Here is a 21722-nt window from a genome sequence, read left to right on the forward strand (position 1 = left end):
TTTAGTAAGCATTAGTGCTAGGTTTGAACTTGAATCTCCAAGGCGGCTGGAGCTCATTCATTAAGCCACAGCTGCTTCACTATGAAATTTAATCAATCAATCAATATTTCGTCACTGCCAATTTTCTGTTAACCCCATCACAGCTCTAGCACAGCCTCATCAGTGTGTTCTTTTTCTTTTTTAAAAAATAAATTTATTTATTTATTGGCTGCATTGGGTCTTTGTTGCTCCACACAGGCTTTCTCTAGTTGTGGCATGTGGGGGCTACTCTTCATCGTGGTGCACGGGCTTCTCATTGCGGTGGCTTCTCTTGTTGCAGAGACGGGCTCTAGGCACTCAGGCTTCAGTACTTGCGGCACACAGGCTCAATAGTTGGTGGCATATGGGATCTTCCCAGTCCAGAGACTGAACCTGTGTCCCCTGCATTGGGAGGCAGATTCTTAACCACTGCGCCACCTAGGAAGTCCCTCATCAGTGCTCTTATTGGCATGCTTCCTTGAGTGTGGTCTTACACCTGTATCCCAGGGGGTGTCATCTGTCTCTTTAGACAGGACCATGCCGCTACTAATGACCTTCTTTCTTGCATTTCCATCTCCTATCCATGTACGCATCTTCTGTTCATTCCTGCCTGCCTCTGCCTCCCCTACACCTTCACGGGAAACCATGCCTTTGCTTGCTGGACTGTAAAATGGAGCTGAAGATCCTCATTGGCAGAATGAATACCAGACGTCTAGGGATCTTTGGGACAGATTCCTTGCCCAGACCTGGCTCATGATGGTCAAAGAACACTTTGTCATTTGTGTTTTGGATTAAGAAAACGAGTTCTGTATGTTTCCTACCATCACAAAGAGCAGTGAATTGAATTGGTGCCATTGTAACCTTGATTATTGTTGCATAGATAAAAGCCTCATTAAGTCCCTCATGAGGGGAGAGAAACATTTTATTTTGAGGCTAGAGGAATGAAGGGGGTTTTCTTGCTTGTTGTGTTTACAACAACAAAACAGTAAATGGAGGAAATAATTAAATAACTGCACCACCACCCCCCCCCCCACCAAACCTCATCAAGAGACTGGGTGAGTTTTTAATTAGTGCTGCATTTTCAATAAATCCGTATCTGGATGTGGTGATGATTCTTCCCTGGATAAGGAAAGGTAATAATGAGAATCCTATTTTTCAGCCCCACACTAAAGAGATGCCTAGTATATTTAATCATGCTGTAGAAATCCTGGCAGCTTTCTCTGAGCCCAGCCTCTGCTCTAATTACATTTCTAGATTTTAGTAAATTGAAAGGGAAAATGTAGGAACAAAATAATTAAAACCGAAGAGGAAGTGCATATTAAAAAGGAGAAGCTGTTTAAAATTCTTCCACACAGTGCTTCCAAGGACATCTCCAGTCGTTTAATCAGATCCACACCAAATCAAAGTCCTTTGTACAGAGGCTGGTGGGATCATATCTCAGGTGGGCGGTATGGTCCCCACAGTAGAATGGGAGACTCATCACACCAGGCTACAGATGGGGATAGGACTCTTATGTCCTTCCAGATCTCTGGAGAGTCAGGGCCAGCCTGGACAAGCTGTTGGTGCAGACTCACCAGCTCAGAGGAGTCGCTTCCCAGGCAGAATCTGACTAAACTGTAGTGATTAGCCCCAGTTTTAAGGTAGCTAAAGTATGTTGTCCATGCCTTCAGTTTCCTCCTTCTGCACCCCTTCCCCACCTCCATGCTCCTCCCTCCAAGAAGTACCCCTTTTCTTTCTTCCCTGCTATCCTGTGAAATCTGAAGTCAAGAGAATAGGAACTGAACAGCTTCAGTGACACTAGGAATCAGTTACTTGTAACTGGTTACTGGGTTGCCTGTGGGGCACTCTGAATTTTCCCAAGGACCAAAAACCTCGCTGGCTTGAGCTAAGGGAATGAAATGTTTATTGATGACGATGAGTGAGACGTAATTGGAAAGTTTCAATCGTCAGCCTAATAGGTGACAAAAGCACTTCTTGTTTTAAGTGGGACAGGCACAGTAACCACACCATTGCTGAATTTAGGGTCTCCATTTCTTGATCATTTTGGCTGAAATATGGGTTGAGCAAGCTTAGGAGTTTGGGGTGTTTTGTCCATCATTCCTAGGACATTTTAAGCTGTGGGCTTGTAGGGTCTGCTTGTGTATCTGAAAGTGGAAGACAGCCTAGCACTGTCACAGCCTCCTCTGTGGCTTGGCTTGTCGGCTCCCAACTTTCCCTGCTGAACAGACTCACCAGCCACCTGGTGCCAGGACGCATGTGGCAGGAGACAGTGAACACTGTCTCCTGGAGACAGTCCCACAGAAGCAGAGCTTCCAGTAGCTATCCCCAAGGCAGGGCCCACACTTTGTCACCCCATGACCCACAGGTTCATCTGCTTGCTCTTCTGGATACAATGCCTCCTCGCGCATTTGTGTGCGGGTCTACATAATGATACAATCTCAGTATGGGAAAGAGACAACGCCTGCTGCAGATTATTTGGCTTGATTTATAAAGAATAATCTTTTAAAGTTTAAGCCAAAGGAAAGAATTGTAGCAATAACAAATATCCCATCACTGACATTTTTACTTTAACACGGAGATTATTTTTCTTCCCATGGCCAAGATGCTCTGAGACTTTTTTTTCTTTTAGTATTTTTGGCCCCACTGGGTGACATGCAGGATCTTAGTCTCCTGACCAGGGATCAAACCCTTGCTCCCTGCAATGGAAGCGTAGAGTAACCACTAAACCGCCAGGGAAGTCCCTGAGACTTCTTTTCTTTTACTCAACTCAGCAATCAATGATAGCCCTTGGGAGCTAGGATGTGAGACCAACTGGGGACCCAGGTGTCCAAGACAATAAATTGTCACTGAATCAGCTTCCTTTCAGTTAAGCCACCTATATGCCTGCCTTCCCTCAAAAGAATGGTCCTTTTCGTTTCTGTTTCCAAATGCTCAATTTTAGAAGTTACTTAAAAGGGTCTCTAACATCATCATAAAGTCTAAAAAATATTTTACTGACACAGAGTTGGTTAGAGAAAAATGAGGTAATGTATATAAAAGTGGTAGGAATCCACAACCTGCTTGCAAATATAACTTGCTGTTGTTAAATGCCTTTATTGTTATGCCCACCCCACTTCCCCTCTTGGTGTGCCTCTATTTGGTCCTCACACCTCTGTGCGGCCTGCCGCGCCCTGCACGCGACCCCCTCCGAGTTCCCGCCTCTTTCTTCTCAGGCCCCTCCTCCCGGCAAATCCTAGGGCCCCGGTGAGACCCGGGACGCACGCGCACTAGGGAAGGTAGGCGGAGTCTTGAGACAGAGGGAGGAGGGGCAGGAGAACTCAGAGAGGGCAGGGGAGGGGAGGGGAGCAGAGGGGGCGGAGGCCGCGCGGGGTGGGGCCCGGCGGGTACACGCTCGCTGCGTCGACGTGCTGACGCCATGACGTCCCGGCCGGTGTGTTTCGGTGTGTGTGTGTGTGTGTGAGTGTGCGCGCTCCGAGTGTGTGTGTATTTGTGTATCGGCGGTCCCGCAGGTCCCGGATGTTGCGGACAGTATGAGGCGAGCGCAGGGGGACGGGGACCAGCAGCTGTCGCCGCCGCTCTCAGGTGAGTGAGGGGAGGAGAGTCGAGGGAGAGGGCTGTCCTGTCGGAGTGGGGGGGACGTCTCTTTAAGAGGTGACTGACCCCCCGCTCCACCCCCCCAACCCCCCCCCCGCCGCCGCACATATACTCTTCTCTGCCCCATTTCCCACATCCCGGGTTACGTAGCCCGCGAATGCCAGAGCGTAATCAAGCGTTCCTTCTCCTAATCCCAAGCATTCAGGAGACACAAACGCCCCCTGCCTTCGGGCTCCCCCCCCCCATAATTTTCCCAGCCCCATCCCCCTTGCCAAATAGTGAGCTGTCGCCTGCGGCGAGATGGGTGACTGCGCATGCGCGGGTGTGAAAGCGTTAGGGGTGCTTGTTCGCTGCCCTCGGGGCGCATGCGCATCGCTGTGTTGCGGGGACCTGCGGGATAAAGAGTCTCTTGACCACGCGCCCGCCTTCTTCCCGGACAGTGAGCTAGACTTGGTGGCGGCTAGTGAGCCTGTTGCTTCTATCCAAAACGGAGAATTTAAATTATTTGAAGGAGTTTGTGACAAAGCACCGTTCGCATCTTGTGCTGTCCTAGAGACTCCCAGGCTACAAACGCCTCCCACAGCCAGCATGCCCCACACTGACCCTTCTTTTGAAACTGTCACCGCAACTTCTAGTTCTAGCATTACTTTTTTTTTCTTCGGATACTCCCATTGTCATATTGTATGTTTAATGCAAACTTCCCCTAAATTTAGGAGTAGATGCCTCAACCCATTCAGTTATTCTGGCAGGGGATTTTGGTAGCCTTTATAAGGAGGACGAGGGTCATAAAAAAGAAAGGGGGTTTTCTTTTAGTAAAATGATTTGTTATTCTCACAAAACTAGATAAAGATCAGAGTATAAGGCTTAGAGTATTAACTGTATATCAGGGTTCTCTCATTTCCAGCCCTCCTAACTTTGTGTGACCTATTTGCCTCTTTTTTGGTAAAAGATCTTCCTTAACGCTTTCGTTTTAGCTGTACCTTATTGATGCTTTGAACAGCACATGAAAACAAAAGCAATCTGAAACTACTGGTAGACAATAAATTACCCAGTGGAAGTTTTAATTTTAAATAGCAAGAGTGGTTTTTCTTTCACATTTGCAAATAACAAAGAGCAAGCTTTAAAAAATGGACTTTAAAGTACAGTAATGTTTCAGTGATCTAGAACCTGGATTTTCAGTTGCCAGATTATACGTGGTCCCTTAATTTGGTCCTGTGTTGCCACTCTTTTGGATACTTGCTGCTTCTTACCTCTGCCATTAGAACAGGGTGAGGAGATGATAAACTCTTACAAGCAAAAGTTTTGCTGAATAGCATTGAAATGGATAACTAAAATTGTTGGGGGTGTGTGTGTGTGCACATTTTCTGTGTTTTTCAGTTGTCTCTGCCAACCTTGTCTCCTATCTGGGTAACTTAGGAATGGGACATGTTATTAGTGAGTCTTATTTTCTCTTCTCTTTCCTTTGTGTTCTTTCTTTGGTATTCGTCTCTCAAGGCCCTTTTTCTCCTGCTATTCTTAACTCTAGGACCTTATGTTCTTAGGCCTTAAAGTGTGTGAGTGTGTATATATACATATAGAATATGTATTTTATATATATATATATTTTCCACTTTCCCACTTAACTCTGGCCTTTGCATGGTTCAGCTGTCTTTTGTGCTGTTTTCTGTTGCCATGATTACAACTGGAGCCAAGAGACCACACAGAGGAAGCACAGGAATTTGGGGGGCATATATCTTTTTGTATCCTGTGAAAGAGCTGGCGGCTCATCTTTTTTTTCCCTTGTGTGAGGACTGAGGAGTATAAGTTATTGTGAGAACCTTACACTTAGGCTAGGGGTGGTTGATGTCCATTTGGTGCTTTAGGACCTCCTTTTAGAGCTCTTCATAGTGGTTAGTTTGGTGCTTGGAGATGTTTAATGTTGCCTATGTCCAGACTTCCATTAGGTAGTCTGGTAAAATCTTGAAGTAAAACTATGGAGGTAATAAATGTCCATTTCTCTTCTCAGTAGGCTTCTGTCATATAGGATGCTTTGTTTTTATCTGGTTGAAATCTCATGTAAAATTTTTCTGGTATGTAGACATGAAATACTTTTAGGTTAACATAAGTATTAATTAAATCAAATTTGTGCAGAGCCATGTTTAAAAAAGTAACTCTTTAAAATGGGTAATACATGTACATACATATGAAACAAAACTCAAAAGCTGCACAGAGAGAGGGAAAAATCTTTCCTCTCCTGTCCTCCTTTCATCCTTCTAGTTACCTCCCTCAAAGGAAACTGTTGTTACCTATATCTTGTTTACCTTTCCAGAGATAATGCTTTTACAACTATATATTCTTTGGTGTTTTGCTTTTATTTATTGTTTATACAAATGTTAAGTTAGTATATCCACTATTCTGCACTTTGCATATCTTGACTGTCATTTCATATAGTACCTCTCCCCTTTTGAAAGATGGCAGATATTCCACTGTATAGATGTACCTTCATTCAGCCAGCTCTTATTGGATACTTAAGTTGTTTCCAGTGCTACGATTAATTCCTCATATGTACTTTTTATGTACATGGGTGTCTGTTGGATAAATTGCTAGTGGAAGGATATATGCATTTTTAATGTTGATAGATATTGCTAAATTGCTTTCCATGGAGGTTGTATTGATTTATATTCCTGCCAGAAGTATGTAAGTCTGCCTCTTTCCTCACCAACACTGTATTATCAAAGTTTAGAAATCTTTGTGCAGGGGACTTCCCTGATGGTGCAGTGGTTGAGAATCCGCTGCACGGGTTTGATCCCTGTCAGGGAACTAAGATCCTGAGTAGTGCAGCCAAAAACAAAACAAAACAAAACAAAGCTTTGTGCACTCTTTTATCTAAGATTTTAAAGTTCGTTATGTAGCTTGTTACGCTTCATTACACCCAGGAGTTGTGGATAAATAAACTGTCACTGTTTTGCAGATGGGGGTGGTGGTAATAGATATTGTTGGACCAAAGAATAATGTCATGAGGATACAGTCATATGCCTGGATAACACGGCAAATCCATTAATAATGCTAGGAAGACATATAGAACATACAGTCTAATTTCTCCCATTAACTCTTGCTGCTAGTTTTTCTATGCAAAATTCTGTAAGCCCGTAAGTGATGTTTGATGATCTCTTTTTGATAGCTGTGACTCCAAATTGTTTATACAAGTGAACTGTCATTCTGTTGAGGAATTGAAAAGCTAACCCAGTTAGTTAAGGTGCTTTTCTGAGTGCCTGCACGGAATATTGCTACTGGTACTTTTTAAAAGTCTGCTAATTGCAGAATTCGTGCTTTACTATGGGCTGTGAGTAGATAGAAAAGAATTAAAAGGTGTCTCTGCTGGAAGAAGCATACAATTTTATTGGAAAATCAAATCTGAGTATGTGAAATAATAAGAGAACAGTTAGAAAACAGAATAGGAACAATTCTGTGTTCCATGCTGACAGGCCTTCTAAAGATGCGATTAAGATTTAGAGGTGAGTTCATTTGGGAGGCCTTCCTGGAGGAAATGCATTTTGAGGCCCAACAACTGTTTAGGTGAAAATTTTTAAACATAAAGAAAAATTGAAAGAACAGTAATCACCTTTATACCAATTATCCCCTAGATTCAACAGTTTTTAATGTTTTGCTGTATTTGCTTTGTCTATATGTGTGTAAAAGTGTTTATATATAATATGTAAAGCTTTGTAGATGTCATGACACTTTAATACTATAATACTTTGCTTTAGATGCATCTTTTTAAAATAAAGACATTGTTTTAGTTAATAGTTCTTACAGTACATTGTCACAGCTGAGGCAATTGATAGTACTTTCCTAATACCATCTACTCTCCAGTTTATGTTCACATTTTCCCAGTTGTCTCCAAAATAACACTTGTTAGCTCTTGGTATTTTTTTTCTCCAAACGTCTCTTTAGTCTCTTTTAAAATCTAGAACACTTTATTTAGGATCCATGCAATATTGCCTTTTTGAAGAGACCAGGCCATTTGTATTGTATAATATATCACTTCTGGAGTTTTCCTCACAGTTTCATTTAATTTGTTACTTTATCCCTGTATTTCCCACACACTGGCAGTGAAGTTTTGGTTAGATTCAGGTTAAACATTTTTGGTAATAATACTTCATACGTGATGCTCTGTACCTCATTATTGCATCGCAGTAAGAGAAACATCATGTCATAATGTCCAACTGTTAATGGTGATGTATTTGTTCAAAATGATAAATACCAGATCTCTCCATTGTAAAGACTTTTTTCCCTTTGTAATTAGCAAGTAATCTGTAGAGTGGTGACACTTTGGCATGATACTATTATACTTCTCCAGCAACCTTTCACCTTCTGATGGCGATCGTTGCCTGAATCAGTTATTTCTTTGGTTATTACAAAACGGTAATTTTCTAATTCTGCCATTCCTTTTACATTGATTAGCCCTCTATCTTCTGTAAAGATTTCCCTCATCAGTTAGGAATAAATTATAATTCCCAAAAGTTCAGGTAAATTCTTAATTTTCCCTTTAGCAATTTTCTGAGTAAGGAGTTGCTATACCTCTAATGATAGCAAATGAATTGTTTCTTTTTCTTGCTCTCCTTGTTTTAGTATCCTTACAAACTCTTGGATTTTAATTTAGTCTATGTTTTACCAGTAATTACAGACCTTTTTTTTTTTTTGATGCTCAAAATGTCCCATATTTGACCTATGGAAGCCCTTTAAGCTTGGTGTCTGAGTGCCTCTAGTAAAAGAAGTACCTGGATCACTTTGTATTTTTCTTGTCTCAGGTGTCCCCTCACCTCACCTGTGTACGTTGTTCATCTTCCTATGGAGTCTTTGGCACCAAATTCTAAAAACTAAAGGTGCCTTTCTTTTAACACAATGTACCTAGTGTTTGACTCACTTCTGTTCCACTGGCATTGTTGAGTTCTGACTCTTAGAGCTCACAGATTTCTCTTATCTTGAATACTCATTGTAAAAGACAGGTAGTATCTCTGAAGAGAGCATTGCCTCCCACCCCTACATCGTTAATATAAAGTTAGCTATGGAAGAGACTGGGGTTTCTTCTCTCATGAGCAACCTTGCTTTTTTCCTGAGATGAAAGGTACACAAGATGAAATTTAGAAACTGATAATTTGTATATAATATCTTGAGGATGTGGGGTTTTGATCGTTATAAATCTTTGTATGTGTATTTGCAAGTATGTCTTCCTCCCTTTTCCTCATTTACACGAATTTCTCCAACAGTTGGAGTGTTATGTAAGATTATGCTGTAATAGCATGTTTTTTTTTTCATTATCACTAGATTTCATCATAAAAAAAGAGACAAACTGTTCTTAATTCGGGAAAATTTTCAGATAGGCCATGAACTCTCGTATCTAGCTGTCTTAACACAGGGTGTGGAACAGTGCTGGATCTTGTGGATTTCTGTCGTGTACTATGGACTCCGAAATGTTGATACATCCGCAGTGTTTTCTGAAAATCCTTCACACTAGTAAGGGTTCACATAAATGAAAGATAGAGTGGAGCTACATTCTAAAACTGTCTTAGGGGCTAAACTAATTCCTGCCTTAGCAGAAAATGATTTATAACACTCTTAGTGTTTAGTGGTATTTTGAGTAACTTACTGGTTTCAAGTTACTCAAAGCCTGACAATAACAGTATTTTGATATTTCTCTGAAATTCATTTTTCTTTTTACCATCTTGTCATATTTACTTTCAGATTTTATAAGGTTATTCTCAACCTTGTTTCATAATAATACTGGCTCCATATTAAATTCTGGTTGTGTATTCAGGGAAGCACACCTGTTTCTTGTGTTTTTATTTCAGTCATGGTGAATCACTCTGAAAGGCTATGCTGACACATTTGCTACTAAGATCCAGTAGCTTCTTTTACTTTTGTTTTTGACGAGCTCCCATTATAGGAAAAAAGATTTGGAGCTTCATTTACAACTATGGTCATGTTTTAATAGAATCGGCAGGAGTTGTTTAGTTGCTCCGAGTGGCAAAGTTAGTCATGCTGCTTTGGAGGAGCTGGATGCAGATCTCAGAATGGGAATTTTACATTTGGACAGTAACCCTTACTTGACCATGAAGACCTTTATTTTTTCTTTTCTTTTTTTTTTTTTTAACAACTTAAAAAAATTTTTTTAAATTTTTTGGCCATGCCATGTGGCATGCGGGATCTTAGTTCCCTGACCAGGGATCAAACCCACACCCCCTACAGTGGAAGCATGGAGACTTAACCACTGGACCACCAGGGAAGTCCCAAAGACCTTTATTTTTGGGAGGCGAGAATTCTACCATTGAACCACCAACGCGGCAGCCAAGACCTTTATTCTTGACTGTTGCTTTCTAAGAAGCTGTTGGCATAAATCTTTAGGCTGTGGCACTAGCTACATCAAAGAAGGGCTGATAGTAGTTCTCTGAAGGCCTCTAATTTCTCCTGTCAATCTGCTTATTTGTAAGAAAACAGAAAGATGTATCATTCATCTCCTTAATTTGAGATTTATGTAATCCTTTTCTTGGTATTTAGAAACAGGTACTACTTTAGATACTTCATATGAGTAGGATCATGTAGTTTTTGTCCTTTTGTATCTGGCTTATTTCACTTAACATGACGTCCATGAGGTTCATCCATACTGTAGCATGTGTCAGAATTTCCTTCCTTTCCAAGGCTGAGTAATACTCCCTTGTGTATATATAATTACATTTTGTTTATCCATTCATCCACCAGTGGACACTTTGGTTGCTTCCACCTTTTGCTGTTGTGAATAATGCTGCTCTGAACATAGGTGGACAAATATCTCTTTGAGACCCTGATTTCAGTTCTTTTGGATATATACTCAGAAGTGGAATTGCTCAATCATATGGTAGTTCTGTTTTTACTTTTTTTGAGGAACCTCCATACAGTTTAATATAGTGGCTGCACCATCGTACATTCTTACCAACAGTGTACAAGGGTTCCGGTTTCTCTATGTCCTTGGCAACTTGTTTTTTGCTTTAAAAAAAAAAAAAAAGCCATCCTAATGGGTGTATTTTAATTTGCTTTTTAACTTTATCTTTTATTGAAACTAAGTTTAAACTTTAAAGTAGGTTTTTTTTTTTTTCCTTTATGGTGTGTGTTTTTTGTGAGGTAATAGTTACATCCTGTGTTTTTTTTTTTAATTAATTAATTTATTGGCTGTGTTGGGTCTTTGTTGCTGCATGCCAGCTTACTCTAGTTGTGGAGAGTGGGGGCTGCTCTTTGTTGCGGTGCGCTGGCTTCTCATTGTGATGTCTTCTCTTGTTGCAGAGCACGGGCTCTAGGCGGGAGGGCTTCAGCAGTTGTGGCTCTCGGGCCCTAGAGTGCAGGCACGGTAGTTGTGGCACACGGGCTTAGTTGCTCCGAGGCATGTGGGATCTTCCCGGACCGGGGCTCGAACCCATGTCCTCTGCATTGGCAGGCGGATTCTTAACCACTGTGCCACCAGGGAAGTCCCTGTATTTTCTTCTATAAGTTTTAAAGTTATGCTTTTCAAATTTAGGTTTCTGATCCACCTAGAATTTACTTTGATGTTTAGTGTTAAGTAGGAATCATCTAATTTTTTTCATAAGGATAACCCAAAGTAGGGATTTAATTTTCTTTCCATAAGGTACCCCACCATCGTTTATTGAATAGTTGTATATGACTTTATAATACCACTTACAGGTTTCCAAATATATGAGGGTTTGTGTCTGTGTTCTCTATATTCTATACCATTGGTCTGTTTGCATATCTTGTGCTGATAACTACACTGCCTTAATTATCATAGCTTTATAATAGTTGTTCATATCTGGTAGGGCAGGTCTCACTACCTTGTTTTTTTTCTGTTCATCAGCATCCCAGAAAAACCCTGTCTGATTGGTGTATTTCAGTGAAGCCATTTGCTGTCTGAATTATATTGACATGATATATAATGGCCTTCTCCAAAAGAGAGAAAAAAATCAAGCCTCCCTTATCTAGCACCTGGTCATTAAGCTTGTCTCTTATTCTGAATGAGCCGATAATTTTCATTCAATTTTTAGTTTTGTTGGAGTGATATTTATTTTTATATAGGAATATGGTCTTCAAATGGAGGAGAACGTTGTTATAACTTGTTGTCTCATATAAGGACACCAAATAAAACACTTTTGGCATTGAGGTTCTGTGATGTTAAGGCTTTCTTAATCATAAGGAAAAGAAACCTATTTAAAATAGCTTGTATAAAAGATTTATCAAAAGGAAGTAGCTGTCATAGAATCCAAGGAAAAGCTGAACAACAAAGCTTCAGAAAGGGCTGGCACCAAAACAGTTCTGAGTGCAATATTTAAGCAGTTAGAGTTAATGGACTCTAGTGTGCCACCACAAACAGACCTCAGTATCCATGAAGCTTAATTTTGATTCCTGAGCAATATCTGATTTGGTCAGTCTAACGCTTGATTTCCCCCCGGGCCAGATATCTGCCCCGGGTTCAACTCTCGTTGAGGCTACAAAAAGCAGTTTTGGGGGTGGCTGGAATCAGGAGCAAATTCTCTTAAGCAGTGGTTCTCAAAACATTTTGGTCTCTTTACACTCTTAAAAATTATGGAGCTTTTCTTTGGTTTATATTTATTGATAGTTACTAAATTAGAAATTAAAACAAAACATTTTAAAAGTATTAATTAAAAAACTATACTAACACAAATAATATATTTTTATGAAAATAACTTAAAAAATTTGGAGTAGTGGCATTATTAGATTTTTGCAAATCTCTTTTCTTAAATATTCAGCTTAATAGAGAAGACAGCTAGAATCTGCTGTTTCTGTATTCAATCTGATGTGATAGATTGTTTTGATTGAAATATATGAAGAAAATATGGCCTTAAAGGACTTGTAGTTGGAAAAGGGAGGAGTATTTTCAGGCAGTTGTGAATATTATTCTCTGATACTACGCCAAAACTTGATAATTGGTAGTTTCTTCAAAAGTTAGGTTGCAGTGTGGACTCTGAATCATACTGATGTTACTGTTACATTAAAATCATTGGTCTTTGATACATAATTTTATAATATCATGCATTGGTTGTTTAGGAAATGTTGGTTCATTGAGTTCAGCAGATCTTCCAAATGACACATTTCCTAATACAATACCAAAAAACCCACATTAGCTAATATCAGTGTCCTCCTTATCAGAAAAATTTGTAAGTATTGGGAATCTATCAGGCAGCTACAATATTTCTAAAATGTTTATTTTTGATTAAAAGCTTGGATTTTATCATTTGCAACAAATACTGTCAGTTGTTTCCTTGAAGTGACAGAATCACTTTCAAAAAAATACCTGCTAAATATTCATGTCTGAATAACCATAGTTTGCCCTTTGTTCCAAGTAAAAGTAGTGTTCCATAAAAAAAGCACTTCGTGTAGCTCACAAATCACAGTCACAATTGCTCTTCCTGGAGACAACCAATGTACTATCCTGTAGATGTGCTTTTTGTATACTTCCCATTTCATCACATAGAATATTTAAAAGACCTGTACAAGGGCTCAGGTTTCATAAAATTAATAATTTTTATTGCTTTATCAAGCACATTCTTAAGTGAAATTGACTTTTTAAAAAGATCACTGGTCCATGGTGGTAAAAGACACGCATGACTCTAGTGCAGTGTGATGCCATTACCTTGATTTATGCTAAGGCATCCACAGTTATACCCATTATTGATTTTGTATCACCAGTGCAAATGCTAACACAATGAGAAAGGCAGTACTTTCTTAGTATTATGAAAATGGTTTGAACTTAACAGATGCACTGAAAGGGACTTTCAGGGATCTATAAACTACACTTTGGAAACCATTGTGGGTTGGGAAACAAAGGTCTGTTATTTGAGGTACAACAAGTTTCATGGTAGAATTTTACTGGATTGGCTAGTACTGTTACTTAACATCATTTAACATGATGTAGAAATGAGGATACTTAAAAGATCATAAAAAGTTTCAGATTTCTTGTTGAATAGAAATATTTTCCTAGTAATTATCGTTTTCAAACAGCAGAATTTAAGATATTCAGATTCTTAGCCAGATAGTCTTTCAAATATGTCATAATCTTAGGGTAACCCATTTTAATGTGGCTTATGGAATTTATGTCATCATAGTAGCGTGTGCAGCTTAACATTTTTTTTCAAGCAGTTGAATACATTAAAGAATTTGGGCTCCAAAAATTGCATTTGGGAAGATCTTGCGTTTTCAGAAAAGGCATAGAAGGGAAGGTTAAGGCTAGGAATCTGCTATTTCAGCTTTAAATCTTTTGTTCATTAAGAGTCTTATGAAAAAGAACACTCCTTCCCCCAAATTTAAATATGTTTTATGACAGAGAAGGGACTAGTGGTGTTAACTGACTTTATTTCAAATATCTATTGAGTGACTATAAACAAAAGGTTTTGTAAAAGGTGGGGGAGGGGTAAATTCCGAAATGAGTGGGGAATTAAACCAGGATTATGTATTTTGGTGTTTAGAAGAGGGGACTTAACCTGGTGGTCTGGTGGTTAAGACTCCTCGCTTCCACTTCAGGGGGCACAGGTTCAATCTCTGGGTTGAATCCCTGGTTGGGGAACTAAGATCCTCGAAGCCACATGGAGTGACAAAAAAAAGAACAAGGGGAAGAGACCATTCAATTGGGAAAGTTAGGGTAGGAGGGCTTTCTTTGTGAAGGTTACATTTGAGCTGGGTTTTGAAAGGTAGGTATTTTATTTATTTATTTATTTATTTATTTACTTACATATGGCTGTGTTGGGTCTTTGTTTCTGCGTGCGGGCTTTCTCTAGTTGTGGTGCATGGACTTTATCTAGTTGTGATGCACAGGCTTAGTTGCTCCACGGCATGTGGGATCTTCCCCGACCAGGGATTGAACCCATGTACCCATGTCCTCTGCATTGGCAGGTGGGTTCTTTTTTTTTTTTTTTTTTAATTTATTTTAAAAAATTTGTTTATTTTATTTTTATTTTTGACTGCTTTGGGTCTTCGTTGCTGTGAGCAGGTTTTCTCTAGTTGTGGAGGGTGGGGGCTGATCTGTCGAGGTGCAAGGGCTTCTCATTGCTGTGTCTTCTAGAGCACGAGCTCTAGGCTCACAGGCTTCAGTAGTTGCAGCACGTGGGCTCAGTAGCTGTGGCTCGAGGTCTCTAGAGCACAGGCTCAGTAGTTGTGGCTCACAGTCTTAGTTGCTCCAAAGCCTGTGGGATCTTCCCAGACCAGGGATGGAACCTGTGTCCCTTTCATTAGCATGCGGATTCTTAACCACTGCACCGCCAGGGAAGCCCTGAAGGGTAGGTATTTTAAAGGCTGGAATTTTGATAGGCAGAAATAAGAAGAGAATTCAGGCAGAAGGAATGTCATGAGCAAAAATGTGGAGGTGGGGAAATACAGTGTTAGTATAGGGTGTGTACTGGAAATAATGAGCAGTGTAGTGTAGCTGGAGCAAAAGACACATGGGAAAATGGGAGATAAGATAGGAAAGTAAATTGGCCCAGAACACGGGAGGTCTTCTACCAAGGCCAGGCAGTTAGGGTTTAATGTGGTAAGTGGTGGAGAGACTTTGAAAGTTTTTGATTGAAAAAAATAACATGATCAGAGTGTACTTTCAGAAAATGCATTTGACCTCAATCATTTATTAATTCATTCATTGAACAATTTTTAAATTGCTTTGTGCCACTTAAGCATGAGGAATACTGTATATAATGGTGAACCAAATGCAAAATCCCTATTTCATGGAATTTACATTCTAGGAAAGGAGTGTCAACAAATAAACAAAATGTAATTACAAAAATTACTATAAATGTTATGAAGGAAAGGAATAAATTACTATGGGGGATAATGGGGAAGTTAAATTTAATTGAGGAATCTGGGAAGGTCTTTCTGAGGAGTTAAATTTTTAATAGAGTACCTACCTTGTGCCAGATGATGCTCTAGATGCTGAGGATGTAGTTAAGGAACAGAACAGACAAAAATCCCTGCTCTCATGAAGTGCATATTCAGGCAGTAAACAATATAAAATATATGTTATGTTAGAAGGTGGTAAGTCCCAAGGAGAAATTATAAAGCCAGAGAAAGAGATGCTGAGTGTTGGGGTGGAGGTAGGTATTGCAGTTTTAGATAGAATGGCCAGAGAATGTCTCACTAAATTACTGCAAAGGTAATATTTGAGTAAATATCTGTAGAAGTGGAAGGTGAAGGAGTAAACCAGAAACTCCAGGCAGAGGGAGTAGCGAGGGCAAATGCTGGGAGGAATGTATGTGCCTGGCATGTTCAAGGCACCAGCAAGGTCAGGGTGGCTGGAATCGGGTGGACAAGGGAGAAAGTAGTAGAAATAAGCTTCGAGAAGTTAGTAGGAGTCCGGGACCTCTAGAGCAGTGGGTGAGCCCATAGCTGCGTGTTAAAATCACCTGGGGAGTTTTTAAAGCTCCTGAATCCTGGGCTGCACCTCATACCACCTAAATAAGAATCTTTGCAGGTGGAAGGAACTCAGTGGCAGAGGTGATGGAGAGAAGTAGATTATTTGAGAAGAATGTAAAAGAAAATCTATTTAATTTTAGAGTGAATGTGGAGGTTTAGGGAGAAGAAAGTGTCAAGGATGACTCCCAGGTTTGTGGCTCAAGAAATTGGATGGGGAGAGGTGCCACTTACTGAGATGGGAGTGGGAGATAGGAATGGGAGGAGTAGGTGTGGGAGTTGGAGGGAAGATCAGAAGTCAGGAGTCCAATTTTTGACATGTTAAAATTTGAGATGTGAATAAGGCTGAGTATAAATACATTAAGTAGGCAGAAATGTGAGTAGAGCTTGAAGTAAAGTCAGAACTTGAGGTAATAAATTTGTCTATAACCTGCTCGCTGATGGTCTTAAAAGTATCTAAATGACATCATATAGGATCTATTATTTGATGGGGGAAGAACTGAAGGTCTGGAAAGTGTTTGGCCTATTCCAGTAATCTGAACAAGAATTGGTGCTAGTGTGAACTAGGATGGTGGCATTGGGACTAGAAAAGAAAGAGTAGGTTGGAAATTTGGGGACCTGGGGAGCCCTAGGTAGCGGGGATGGACAGTAGACAAGGAGTGGAAGATAGCTTGGAGATGTGAAGCCTGGGTAATAGTCGGTCTGTTAACAGATCTGAAGTAGTCAGGAGGAAGCAAGATAGTGTTTGGCTTTGCATATGTTGACATTTAAGAGAGGCTGCTTAGCAGGCAGGCAGTTGAATCTCATTGCACTGGGTTTTGGAAGAGCAGGTGAGCTTTGAAACATAGATCTAAGTTTTATTTCTGTGAAATTGGGAGTGGAAAAATTTTTGAGAATACAACATCCAAAGTCTTTATCATGACCTGTTAGGCCCTCTGTGATATGGTCCCTCCTTGTTTCTTGGCAGTTTTCCTTTGTGTACGATGTTCAAGCTGCACTGGCTTTCTTTCTGTTTTTCCAATATGCCCAGCTAGGTCCTCCTTCAGGGCTTTTGTACTTGTTTTCTCATCTTGAGTCTTCCCCTTCCTCTTGGTAGATGGAATAAAAGTTCAGAGAGAAAAATTCAGAAGTTAGCATCTGGGAAGTAGAAAAAATTCCAGGAGATCCTTGCTAAGGAATGAGAGTGTTGATGAGCGTCTGAAATGGAATGGCTGTGGGAGCCCTTGAAGTTGAAATCCTGTCAACGAAAAGACACAGAGTACCATCTTGGTGTTCGTGTACTCCAGTATTCAAATCTGTTGATCAGAGATGCTAAATCAGTGGATTTCCCCTCTGCCTTGTTGGTCTGATGATGGGGTGGGGGTGGTGGACGTTGTTGATGATTTGACTCATTGCTGTCCTGTCACCACTTATGGAGATGTCCTCTGAATAGGTGAAAACTTCCTTCAGTGAAAGTTATTGGTAATTATTTCAGAAACTTCTGGCATGAAGAAACAACATGAAAACAGCAAGAAAGTTAATTACATGTCAACTTTGATACATTGTTAGGGACTGTTTCTCTTCATGAGCTAGTGTGTCACTTCTCAAGTGATAAAAGAGTTGTATGTTATTTTAGATCTACACTATATTTTTTTCAGAGTGAAAAGATTTGCTTTTTTCTGATTCTTAAATCATGGAGAAATAGAAAAAAACTTGAAAATTTTCATGTCATTAAAAATACTCTTTTAAAGTAACTACATAGAAATATGTTGTATGGATGCATCATATTTTATTTGGCCAGTTCCCTCCTAATGAACTTCCTTTTTCTCCAATTTTTGCTTATAAATTATGCTTTGATGAATCTTTATACACTGATCAGATTGATTCCTTAGGTTGGCTTCCTAAAGTGGAAGTAGAATTGCTGTGTTGAAGGTTATGCAGTATTTCATTTTTCCCTAATTGTTCTTTTAATATCTTTATAGTTGAAAAGGTATTTAAACAGCATTAAAGGACATTTTAATAAAGGAAAAAAATCAGTTTTATCCTTTTACCAGCTGTTTTCCTCTTCTCATATAAGTTGCTTTGTTTTGATTTTTAAATACCTACTCCGTGTTCTCACTACCAAAAGAGAATTTGGGGGTAGGGAAAAACACATACAAAGAACAATTACAATTCTGGGCATCCTATATTATCAGGTAAGGGATTCTAAGTAACATTTGTTAGCTGCCAAGAAAGTGACAATAAATATGATGGAATTCGGAGTGAACTGAGGTGATGAGGAAATGCTTCAAGGTAAGGTGGGACCTGACCTGGATCCAGAAGAGTAGTATTCAAATACAGGGTAGGGGAATGTTCCTGGCCTTCAGAATGGTATAAACAAATTTGAGGAAGGTGTGTGTGAGCTGACAAATAGGCTAGAGTATGCCGCTATACTAATTGGGAAGGAGGGTTCATATTGTGTAGTGGAGAGGCTTGTATAGGAGTTGTTATATTCCAGAGGACTGATTTTATTTTTGGTACATCTGAAGTTGTACAGTAGGGAACTTTAAGATAAAGCAGATATGTGGTCCAATTTAAGCAATCTGAATAAAGTCTCTTTTTATAAGAAATATAGGTTATTTACTTATATAAGTGAATTATTTAAATAATGAACTTCCTGTAGATCTTAAAAGTTCTCATCCCACACAGATTTTTTTTTTGGTGACTGTGTGATGATGGATGGATAACTAAACTTATTGTGTTAATCATTTCACAATATATGTGTGTATATCAAATCATTATGTTGTACACCTAAAGCTAATACAGCGTTGTATGTCAATTATATCTCAATAAAAAAATGAACTTCCCAGTACTTAATTATTCATTTTATTATATGGTTTGACAGACATGTTACAACTTTTGTGGATCTCAGTTTCTTCTGTAAAATCGAAGGGTTTAGACAGGATGGTTACTAAGGTCCTTTCTGGCATTTGAGATTGTTACATAAACTTCCAAGAATACCTTGATTTTATGAAATAAATTGGCCTGCAGTTAGGCAGATATCCACTTCCAGCTCCTTAGGCACAATAATTCGCCCCCATATCTGTGGGAGCAAAAATCTTCAGTTGGATGATTCTCTCATGGTTTCCCAGGTCTAGATTGATTCGCTTTTGGAAACTCATTTGTTCTCACTTTTTATTTCTAAGTGACATTTAGAGATTTTCATTTAAAAGAATTTTGTGGCCTAAGATTGAGCCTCAAGAGGATACTGTGAGGTTGAGAGGAACTATTACATAATAATAGTCAGTTTTAAACTATCCATAGGAATTTATCTCATGCTGGCTTCCTTCTTTTACTCCGAATTCACTCCCATGATGTCTTTAATATATGGCCAGGCTATGTAAATACATTTTATTATTAGTTCAGCCCAGATGCAGTTTTGGATATAAAATCTATAGGAAAAATTAATACATTCCAAAGTAAAATGTTAAGGATTTCTTTTTTTACTGTTTGTTTTGAATTACTTATACCACTTTTCACCTCCTTTAGTGTGGATAATTGACAACTGACTAGTACTTTTTAAAACTCAGACTTTCTCTTTAAAGTACACAATCATGTTAAAGCTAATTTTTGGTATACTTTAAGTATCTCCCTCCTAGCGCCACATTCTTTTCACCGAAGCGTATTTGACCAATGTTGCCTTTTAGAGGGAACCAGGGTCATAAGTTGACTAACTAGCTTTTCTAACAAGCCTTCTCAGGATGCTGGTAACTTGATGGGGCCTTCAGGATTTAGGCTCCATTCCTCAGTTTTTCAGGTAAACTTGTTTCTTCAGTGCACCAGAGTTGATTGGTCTCAGAGAAAAGGGGCTAGCTAAACTCACATTGGGCTAACAGGTAAGCCAGAATGCTGTTTTGTCAAGGTACATGGTGAGGGTTTTATTACGGTACATCGAGGGGCATTCTCTTCCATGACCTAGAAAACGTGTCTGCTCAGTCTCTTCCCTTCCTAGTGTCAGAGTATTATTAAAAAACTAATAATAGCTGATGTTCACTGAGCACTTACTATGTGTCAGGCTCTGCTGTAAGCATTTTACTTGTATTTAACTCATTTAATCTTCACAGTAATCTTATGAGGGAGATATTCTTATCTGTGTTTTACAGGTGAGGAGTCTGAAGTACAGAGAGGTTTTTTAAGTAGCTTGCCTGATATCACATAACTAGTAAGTACTGTGTTGTTGTAAGCAAAAGATCACTTGGTAAGCATGAATCTTCGCAAAGGGAAGTAAAAATCCTTGAAGCCATTTTATCTGGATCATGATCTGTTCACTCATTCCTTTTTCAAACATTTCCTAAGCATCTACTATTTGCTGGGCACTGCCTAGACACCAGCCTTACCAAGGTGAATATAACTCAGTGAAGTGCCCTCCTGGGACACTCAGTCTAGTGGGAAAGACAGATAATTATAATAGCAAGAACTACACATTGAGAGTGAAGAGGAAGGAAGCATTTAATTCTACTTAAAGAGATTAGAGTAGCTGTTTACAAAGATGAAGGAAAGGCATTCTAGATAGAGGAAACATAGGCAAAGATGGTGTGGTCAGAAAACAGCTTACTCAGCAGGAACGAAACAAAATCTTGCAGTTAAGGTAATATCGCAGTCTACTTATATCCTGAACTAATTAAAGCTGATTGTTTGTCCTGGGTATAAAGAGATGCAGACAGTTTGGAGATGTATTTCTGAGGTAAAATTGATAAGACATGATGATATTAACTAAATGGTGGGGCGGGGGGGGAGGTGGGGAAAGTGAGGGAGAGTGGGAAGTTGAGGCTAGTCCTAAGTTTCTAGTTTTAGTACTTAGATGAATGGTGGGATCACTGGAAGACAGTCCGGTGTTTGGAGGAAGGATGGATTTTCATTTTGGATTTGCTACGTTTGAGATGCCAACCAGATAGCCATGTGATGTCTAATGGCAGGAAGTTGGTTTGCAGTGCAGAAGAGATAGGCAGGCAAGTCTGTGGTAACTAAAGCCATAGAAATTAGTGAAATGGTGGCGACTGTAGTGATTTGGATTGTCTAGAAGGCAGGAACAAAAAGAGAGGGGCCAGTATTCCCTATTTTCATTAAATCCTTGTTTAAATTTTTAGGTCCTTTTTTGTCTGCTTTGACTTGTTAGAAATCTTGTCTTTCGAAGTAAGTGCTTTAGTAATTCTTATTTGTGGTTGCTTTAAAATTCACACAAAAACTATTTTGTATTTTGATTGTGGTGGTGGTTATATGTGAATTTTGTCAAAAATTTTGTACCCAAAAGGTAAATTTTACTGTATATAAAAATTGCTAAATAAATAAATGCATCCAGAGTTTATTCCAGAATTCTGTGGATACTTTTCTCTTGTATCCTTTTAATGGGATCTGTTTAGAACTTTTTATAATACCAGGATCTCATATTAACAAATTTTTCTAAACTTTCTCACCAGCTCTTTGATCAAGCTGACAAATAAGCGAATGGGTGGATTTAAATTTATCTATCCTCCTCCTACTTTGGTTATCACTACTTGAAAAGAGAGAGGCAAGAAAGGATCTGAAGAGTCTACAAATTATACTGACCCAGTCTTTTTTCCACCAATAAATTGTGAATGATTTTTCACCATAGATATCTACAATATTTTTTAAAATAATTTAAAAAATTTTTTTGAATGTTTTCATCTCCTTCAAGAATGGTAGGAATTGAAGTA

General features: G+C 39.2%; 1 protein-coding gene across 2 annotated transcripts in view; it reads left to right on the forward strand.

Annotated features, from left to right (window-relative positions):
* Positions 1-3414: 3414 nt before the first annotated feature.
* Positions 3415-21722, forward strand: part of SPOP (speckle type BTB/POZ protein) — a 66656-nt gene continuing 48348 nt past the window's right edge. Inside the window, exon 1 of one of the 2 annotated variants that reach the window (XM_057716137.1) lies at positions 3415-3600. The gene's annotated coding sequence lies outside the window, so the exon portion shown is untranslated. The remainder of the gene's footprint in view (positions 3601-21722) is intronic. The other variant, XM_057716139.1, reaches the window with a different exon arrangement.

The sequence above is a fragment of the Hippopotamus amphibius genome, chromosome 17, assembly GCF_030028045.1.
Source record: "Hippopotamus amphibius kiboko isolate mHipAmp2 chromosome 17, mHipAmp2.hap2, whole genome shotgun sequence".
Taxonomy (NCBI): Eukaryota; Metazoa; Chordata; class Mammalia; order Artiodactyla; family Hippopotamidae; genus Hippopotamus; species Hippopotamus amphibius.